Raw genomic sequence first — 8,601 nt, 5'->3', positions numbered from 1 at the left:
AAAAAACAACAACTATCTGTTTGGACAGTTGTTAAAATATCGAGGAGGAAACACAGTAGCTGGTCATTGTTAATATGTTTTGTGAGAATAAATTTAAACTTTAATGTAAATATGCATCTAAACTTAACTTCTGGGAACATTTCACCAACAAGGCTACCAAAGACAACAGCTATAGTGGTATTAAATAAAGTGTGTCATCAAAATATTTTTATAAAACCGCTTCATTGAAAAAAATATATTTAAACCAAGTCTGAGTTGTCTTTAAACATTTGTTCTTTATAATAAAAACTTAAAAAATGTATTGATGGTTTGTAATAATGTACGGTGATATCTTCATGTCCATTGCCTTTATTTTTAAATGACTGAAGTCCTACTCTTGTAAGCTAAAAAAAACCCCCACAATTTGTTACATGCCTTTTTTGTATTTTTACTCTTTATTGTGAAAAATAAGTATTGTAAGACCCTAAAAAAATGCTATTCTAGTTTTTTAAACACTGCTTGTATCTATCACCAAGTTGTGGTGTTTTAATATCAAGCAAACAAAAGACTGTTGTTCTTTATTTCCAAGGAGCTAGAAAAAAATAGACCTTTTTACAGAGAAGTAAGATGTGTTTTGTTAGGCATGAAACACAAGTTCTGCTGAAGGAAATTATTCTTAAATCTCCCAAGAGGTGAGTTGTTGCAGGAAGACGATGTAGGAAATGTGAGTCAGAGCTGGAGTGGGGAGTATACTGTGTTTGTGTACATGAAGTCTGGCATGGCTCGACTTCAAGTGGACATCTGTGATTGGACGCTGTTGGCCACAAGGTTTAGTATTTCAACAAAGCCTTGTACCTTCCTGCACATGTAAGTCATCCAAACCCTAAATATGTAAAACAGGTTGTGGGTTAGAAGTAATTCAATTCCACATTTACTTTGTTTAGGTATAGAGACTCTGTCACAGGCACCAACACATCCAATTTATAGTCAAAGCAACATAATGTTGCTTAGCATGCTTGCTCAAAAACCCTACAAAGGCACTCCTATTGGAAAAACAGTCCAATCTTACATATTGTTTTACTGCCAAAATTACTCCTCAGTTTTTCATTATTTTCTTGGTTTGGAACTATTTTATTTGGAAAGCCTGAGAGAGCTCAAACAGTATATGTCTTTAGCATATGTTAAGAATTTTAGGTTTATTTTATTTGTACCAAAAATACTAAAGTTCCCTAACACAGTCATGGTTCTCTGCCTTAAGATAGGCAAGTTTGGTGCTTTTTAGCTACAAGTAATTTCAGTTGTACTACAAAATACTCTCCAATATTTTGAAAGCATGAGATGCCAGGCATCCCAAGATCTGATAATGAAAGATACAATTGGGCAGTCCAGCATGCCAAACCAGACTCAGTCAGTCTGGGACCTCAAAGTTCAACCAGGACACCAAAGGCATTGTATCAGAGAACAGATCAGAGGCTTACTACAACCATGTTACTGCACAGAAACTCCAGTTTGCAGCATCAGTAGCAAGGAGCTGTAGTCCCTAGGGTTAGGTCTAATTATTGTGGCTTTAAAGTCACTGTACACACTGAACATGCCTCATTAAGGATTGTAGTAGATCAGACTTTTAAAATGCTAAATGTGTTTGGACTTAACATCAGGCAAATTTGTGGGTTTAACTGATTCCCTTTGCTTTGGAAGAACACAAAAAGGCTTTTTTCTTACTTTCCTTACAACACTTTTTACTTCATTCAATGGAGGAAGCTGTGGACTGACAACAAGTACAGGACCACTGTGGTTAGTACTCAGCCTCTCAACATGCTCTGAAGTGAACTATGTTTCCGATTCTATTCTATTTATACATTACAAAAGTTTGGGAATCCTAACTGTAATGAGATCTTGTTACCAGTGTAGTGTTTGAACATCTCAGTTCTGTTTCATTTGGCCACAGGCTTCAGCTAATCCATCATCAGTAGAGTCAATGACCCACAAACATTGCACACTCTCCAGTAGTTGTAGCAGTAAGCACAAACAATGACATAACAGCTCTGTTCACCACATTGTGACTCAAATAATGTTTTATTCCACAGAAACAAAGCCTGTGTGAAGCTCTAAACAACTTTCTTGTCCAATGCAGTTAAGGTTCTTCATTGTCTGAGATGTTGCTTCTGTTTATCTGTGTTAGAAATGCAATTCAGAGGCATGCTCCAGAAAAAAGGCTCTTTGAGCTAGAGGAGAGATAATGACTGATTGTTTTCCAAAAGTCAAATGTAACACTTGAAAAGAGCAACTTGAAGGGAGCTCTGCGTGTGGCTCTTCTCAGTCTCTTTATTGGCCCACATTTGCTTCCTCTGAGGAGTCTACTGACTGAGCTCTTCATCCTCCCTCCCTCTGTGACGGCAGCATCATGTGTGCCATGCTGCTCTGGATACCGTGGCCACTTCTGTCATGGAAACTATTACTCATCCGTGATTATCCTCTGAATTTCATTCTGGGCTCAGCCACTTGATTCATGATCACTATTTATCTCTGTGGCAAACCAAACAAGTGATGATGATAAATGTGGCTTATAATGCTTGTGAGCTGATTAAAACGACCCAGAAGAGCCTAGCTTCAAAGTTGTGGCATACAGTCAGAATTACGGGAGAGAGTTTTTGTGTAGTCCTCAGGCAGTTGTTAAAAAAAGCTTCAGACAAACTGCCAGACAGTGTGAACATTAGGAGATGTAAGTTACAAAATGGGTAATTGTGTTTGGTATAAGTGAAAGTGAGCAGTGTGCTGCTACAGTAAGATCCAAGTTTAGATTGTATTAACTATCTTGACACACATTTCTACAATTTTCTCTTTGTAACACCTTGGCAAGCTGTCATGCTGCTGGGTGGTTGAATTACATAAATATATTCTTTTTATTCCCTTAATCTGCTGAGTCATTAGTTGGATGTACATTTTCCTCCAATAATTTTTAATTTTGGCTTGTACTTCATTTAGCTTAATAATATTGGAAGTGTTCTGGTCCATTTGAGGGCTGTTTGAAGTCTGAGGAGTATTAACTAATCATATTCAATCTATCTTTCATTTTGCAGTCCAAGTAGTATTACCCACAGGCGTTTCGGCTTGCTTTAGTTGTGTGCAGAAAAAATAGACTACAAACTGAGTATTGGCTGCAATGGGCTCTCTTCTGACAACAGTTTGAGGACTCTTGAAGTAGTCTCACTATCATTACTTGCCTATTCATAATCCACAATTTAAAATGAGATTAATAGCTCCAAAAATTGATATTTCTAAATGCTATTTCATAGTATCCATGATTGGGTCAAACAAAGATCCATTTACGACACCTAGACCAAAGATTCCTTTGATGGCACTACAGTGACCAGGATAGTTAAGCAGTGAGAAACAACATCTGTCCCTTTTTCTTGAAGGAAAGGGTTTCTTTGATTTATTTTATAGTAACGGTGGATCACTGGGGCTGGACTGTCACAAAGAAAAAGGACAAAGAAAGCTAAACAGGAGAGTGATAGAGTACGGACCGAAACATGGGTTGTGCTGTTTGTGATAATGTTCATTCCAACCCACATGCAGCAGTGGTCTGTTCAATCTTGAGAGTCTATCAATAACATGAAATTCCAGGTTACCTTAGCTCTGCTGGGTAAGGTTGGAGTTGGTAGATGAGCACTGGTAAATGCATTGTAACTTGCTAAATGCTGCAAAGTCCTGTACTCATGGTGGATTACGATAAGATAAGACTCCTTATCTTGTCTTGATGTTGGGTTTCTGCTAATGAAATTGTATCAACATTTACGGGTCTAGACCTGTAAATGTTTTTTGTAAAGTGTCTTGAGATAACACTTGTTATGATTTGACTCTATACAAATAAAGATTGATTGATTGATTGATTGATTGATTGGTAGGACATAACCAGGATTCACTAATATTACACATTACGGGCACGTCTTCAAGCACTGGGCTGTTAGCAGCGCTAAATATAGCCAGCTACCAAACAACACTACAAACTGAGTTCAGAAAGCTTGATTGATGTCATGTTTCAAAAATCGTGCAACTAATGTTACTACAAATAAATACATTACTTCACCACTTTGCACCTTGCAAAAAGTTGTCTTGAACAAAAACAAAACAAAACAAAACATAGAGTTAAAAATAAAATCTGCTCTCCATTTATTTGCTTCCTGAACAAATGCATGCCTTGGCAAGAGTCAGGTTCTTTGAAAGTTGGTGATCACAATGGAAAAACATTACTGAATCTGACAAAAGGTGTTACGATAGGGCGCAGATGGCCTAGCCGCCCAGGCTGTGTCCCATGAGGTTCGCAGTCAAGCGGGAGGTCCAGTTTCGAGTCCCTCAAAAATAACTTATCAAAAAAAAAAAAAAAAAAGTGTCACTGCGACTAACGCCAGGTGGATAGTCCTCGCAGCACCTTTCATCAGACCCATCCCATAAAACTGTCAAGACACTTTCAGCAGGTGATTAATCAGAAACCTGGGACATAGTTTCTACTACTGGATGATCCCATCGCAAACCTTTTCTCTGTATTTTAAAGGCAGGGTCTGCAAGAATTTCCGTTATTTGTTGGGACACAACATTCAGACCGAGCTCCTCCTCCTTGAATCAGTGCAAGCTGCAGCTCACACCGACTGCCTCTGACCGTAATTACGTGAACACAAGCACAAGCTAATCACTGGGTTATTTGACACATACCTGCTCAGTAGAAAGCCAACTGGAAAGCCAACTTGTGCTTCTCTTCATCCTAAGCTGCTCTCCAAGTGCCCAAAAGTGACTGAAAGTCAGGCCAAGCATCACCCTCATTTTGAAAAAAAGCTTCATCTGTTTTGTTTCACTTTGATTGTTTTTCTAGCGCCATGCTACATCCACTATCATTGCTGCTCGGGATAGCTTCTTCCACTCAATAATCAACATGAAAAGTCACTTGCGCACTGGGAGCACTGGGATTGGCTGATGACCAGGCTTACTACCCGCCCAGAAAATGTCTCGATACAACCAAAACATTAACATACAGGCTAAGGAAGGGGTTGAGGCAGACACAGACACTGGCACACAAGTATAGAGGCCCAGAAGTGACGATTAAGCAGGATTGTCCCTTTAAAATTTTATTCTTTAGGAAACTCCTGCAGACTCAACTTTTAACTATTCTGAAATCCCAAATTAATCAGAGTACGAATAGGAAACCTTGGCTCTGTTATCGGCAGCGTGGACTACACCAGAAACCTCCTAAAAATGTGGTCTGACCACCAGAGGCAATAACATTCTCAGACAAAAGAAAAAAAATGTTCCAAGATTTGGTTTCAACAGACTTAGTTGAAACCAGGAAAGCAGTTCATGCAAAGAGCATCTGATGTGTTGGAGCCAACATGCAAACCCCGGTACCAACAGGTACTTGAAAACAAAAATGTAGCGTTGCATCAATCTCTTTACAGAGAAGTGCACACTAAATGGAGATAATATGGGACTGCTAAGGACATCTGGAGTCACTACAACTCCATTTTTGTGTCTAAAGTTGATTTCCAGCCCAATAAGAATGATCGGGACACAAAAAGGAAGCCTTGGCTTGGATCGTCTTTATCCATTAGCTGGTTTTCACTGGCTGGACTTGAGGACTAAAAATAATGTCTGTTGCTCAACAACTGTCAAAAAGTGGCAAGTGAGTTCCAAAATTGACAACTTCGAACTGATTTCCCCCTCCTGCACAAAGCTATAGACGTAAATCAGAGGTTGAGTTCTGGACAAAAAAAGTCATCTGATGATCATTCGGGGAAAAAAGCTAAAGGGCCATGCAAGAATCTACCCTTTGTTCCTTTAGCCTAAGACTGTGTGGTCGTGTCATGGGAACAGTGAGTGACTTTCATTAATAGCTTGTCTTTATGAAAAGCTGAATAGAAAAAAAGGCTTTTATCTGATTGTTGAGAATCTTTGATCTCTTATTTTTCCATCTTTGCTTGAAGGCAGAGAAGCTATGAAATGAGAAGTGATCAGCTTTGTGGAATTACAGGAATAAACCCTCCACATCATTTTACTGAACAGAGATCAGTTGTCTGCACAGATTACTATGTGCATCAACCCACTTGGATTCATTCAATGCTTTCTAGGTTTTATATAGCTTCCACATAAAGGAGACTCATGAGGGTTGCAAAAACTAATGGAATGACTTGACAAAGACCAGATTTACCTGTGGGCAGTTGGCTCCATGGTTAGGAGCTGGAAACTTTGGTACAGAATTACACTGAATCTCTTGCAAACAAAGTTGAGCTTTTGATCACACGCTTCTTTCATAAAGGCACAGTGAGGAGTTTTAATGTTGTGTTGATTCTGGTGACCCCCTTTGGATAAGGCGGTAGAGCTCCTGCCAACGAAGACTGCATTTCTTTGAGCATTTTCACCCTCTGTCTCTTTCTGTGAATGCATGAATGTGTTGTCGTCTTAGCCATTTTGATATTTTAGCTAGCAACAATTCTTTTCCTATACTTATTTTGTTAATCCTTCTTCAGGATCAGCCATGAGTTCAAAACATTATGTTTAAAAAAAAGGGCATTACATAAAGGGAAAAAACTCCTCCTGCTTGGTAACACTGACAAACTTTCTGTGTGGGTGATGAATATCAACTCAGCTTATATCATGGAAAATCCGACCTGAACACAGGCACTAAAATCCAGTATGAAGAAAAAAAACAGTCTTGGTCTATGTCAAATCTCAAAAAACAAAACAAAACAAAACAAAAAAGCAGTGACTACCTAAATAATGTTGCCTCCTGAATAGGGAAATTAAATGAAACTGAATTTGATTTATCAGCTAAGGAGGAAGTACCAGTAAATCAGCAGTTTAAACCATCAGAGGAAACACTAGAGATAAAGTTGTTGTTCTCTTTCATAACTTTAAAAAAATCTGTAACATTACATCAATCACAACTTATTGACTGCTTCCTCTCAAAAATGATACAGGCTGCTCAATTAATTTTAATTAAACCTTTTCAAACTCACTTTGCCCTTTAAGTATTTCGGGTATGACCCTAAAGGACCTGAAAAGAACATCTGATGTGCAACAGGTTTCTCATATTGAATCTGTGTTGTACAGTGCATGCTGTTTCCTCCAGCACAGTCTTTATCCAGCCTATCATATTTATTATGTAATCTTGATAGCTGCTGAATGTAATTTATGTCACGTTTGGAAATTTGACCGGAATCCAGTCATATTGATGAATGTTCAGGCCTCAGAAGACATCTAAAGTGGCCTCTTATTGGAAAAAACAATGAGCAAACCGATTTTCTGTCCCGTGTTTTCCTTCATGTGCACCTCGTGTTGGTTACAAACCAGAGGACAGTCAACAGAGACAGAAAATTACTCAGCATTGGAAAGTCTACTCTCAGCAGCAGGTTGGCCCCTCCCAGGCTCCTTTTTTTCCAACACAGTACTTTCCTCTCGGATCCAGCAGAGTGTGCTGAGGCTCAGGGTCAAGCAGGCCATCACTGGGGAAACAATGCTGCTCAATATCAAGAAAGATGTTTTAGTATTACCTGTCACAAAGAGTTACATTTTATAAATTCATTCAGAAGTTAAACAAGACATTCCTACAGAATCAGAAGTTGAGGTGATACATATTTTACAGTATTTGACTGTTGGTTTACTTGCCCCCTACGCTATTGCTGGTTAGTGGATAGTGGGTCACCTACAAAGGGTAATATGTACTGGTTTATTTATTACATCACTTAAATTCACATACACTCCAACTCAACAGCAGCTTTAAGAATTTTTCAAAGCAAACCAAAGAAAAAGTAAGTTTAAACCATATCAGAGAAATCCGTTCATCAAGTTTGTGGCTGCAAATAATGACCTTTTTTTTTAAAGCTTGGAAAACATTCAATTTATGTAATTTTGCTGAGTTTTCTTTGCATCTTTTTGTAAATGACTTATAAATCAGGAGCATTATTCTCACATACTCTTCTAGGCCTTAATATTGCCAGAAACATAGCTCTTCTTTAATATTAGCTTAATGGTGATTCAGTAGACCCTGCAGACACACAGGCTAATACAGCTGATACACAGAGCCGGCTGCCACTGAGTGCAAACATGACAAAACTTGCTCGAGTGAATCAAATTGAAGTCTTTCTGCTGTACAGATAGCAGTTTTACTTTCTCAGTTCTGCATCATTTTTAACAACTTCCAGCTGCTGGAGCAGAAAAGTCTCTGCAGTAGCTCTTCACACCTTGTTCACTGCTGACTTGTAGAACATAATCTCCTGTCCGTTTCAGTGATGAATTGGGATTCAGAGAGGAGCCGTATAATGCGCTGCAGAGCCTTTCACACCCCCCAGGAGGAACAACATCCTGTGCAGTATATGCCTCTCCGTATAGTAAAACTTGCTGGCTGATGTGGTGCTTGTTTTGCATCCAGAAAACTCCATGTTCTCCGGTTTTGCACCTAGCAACCCTCACGCGATCCAATCCCTCAACACTTGGAAGGAGGCTGTCCTCATTACTATTATTTTCCTTTAGGACTGTCAGAGATGGGCTGTCTGCTTCACTATTTCATGCTCCTCTTATCTGCTACTCTTTCCACCCATGGTAATTGAGGGTGGCAGTAGGCCAGTAAAAGTC

Source organism: Halichoeres trimaculatus, unplaced genomic scaffold, assembly GCF_033239565.1.
Source record: "Halichoeres trimaculatus isolate MK-OKI-2021-1 unplaced genomic scaffold, fHalTri1.1 fHalTri1_scaffold_8, whole genome shotgun sequence".
In the NCBI taxonomy this organism is placed as follows: domain Eukaryota; kingdom Metazoa; phylum Chordata; class Actinopteri; order Labriformes; family Labridae; genus Halichoeres; species Halichoeres trimaculatus.
This window is presented reverse-complemented; position numbering follows the sequence as displayed.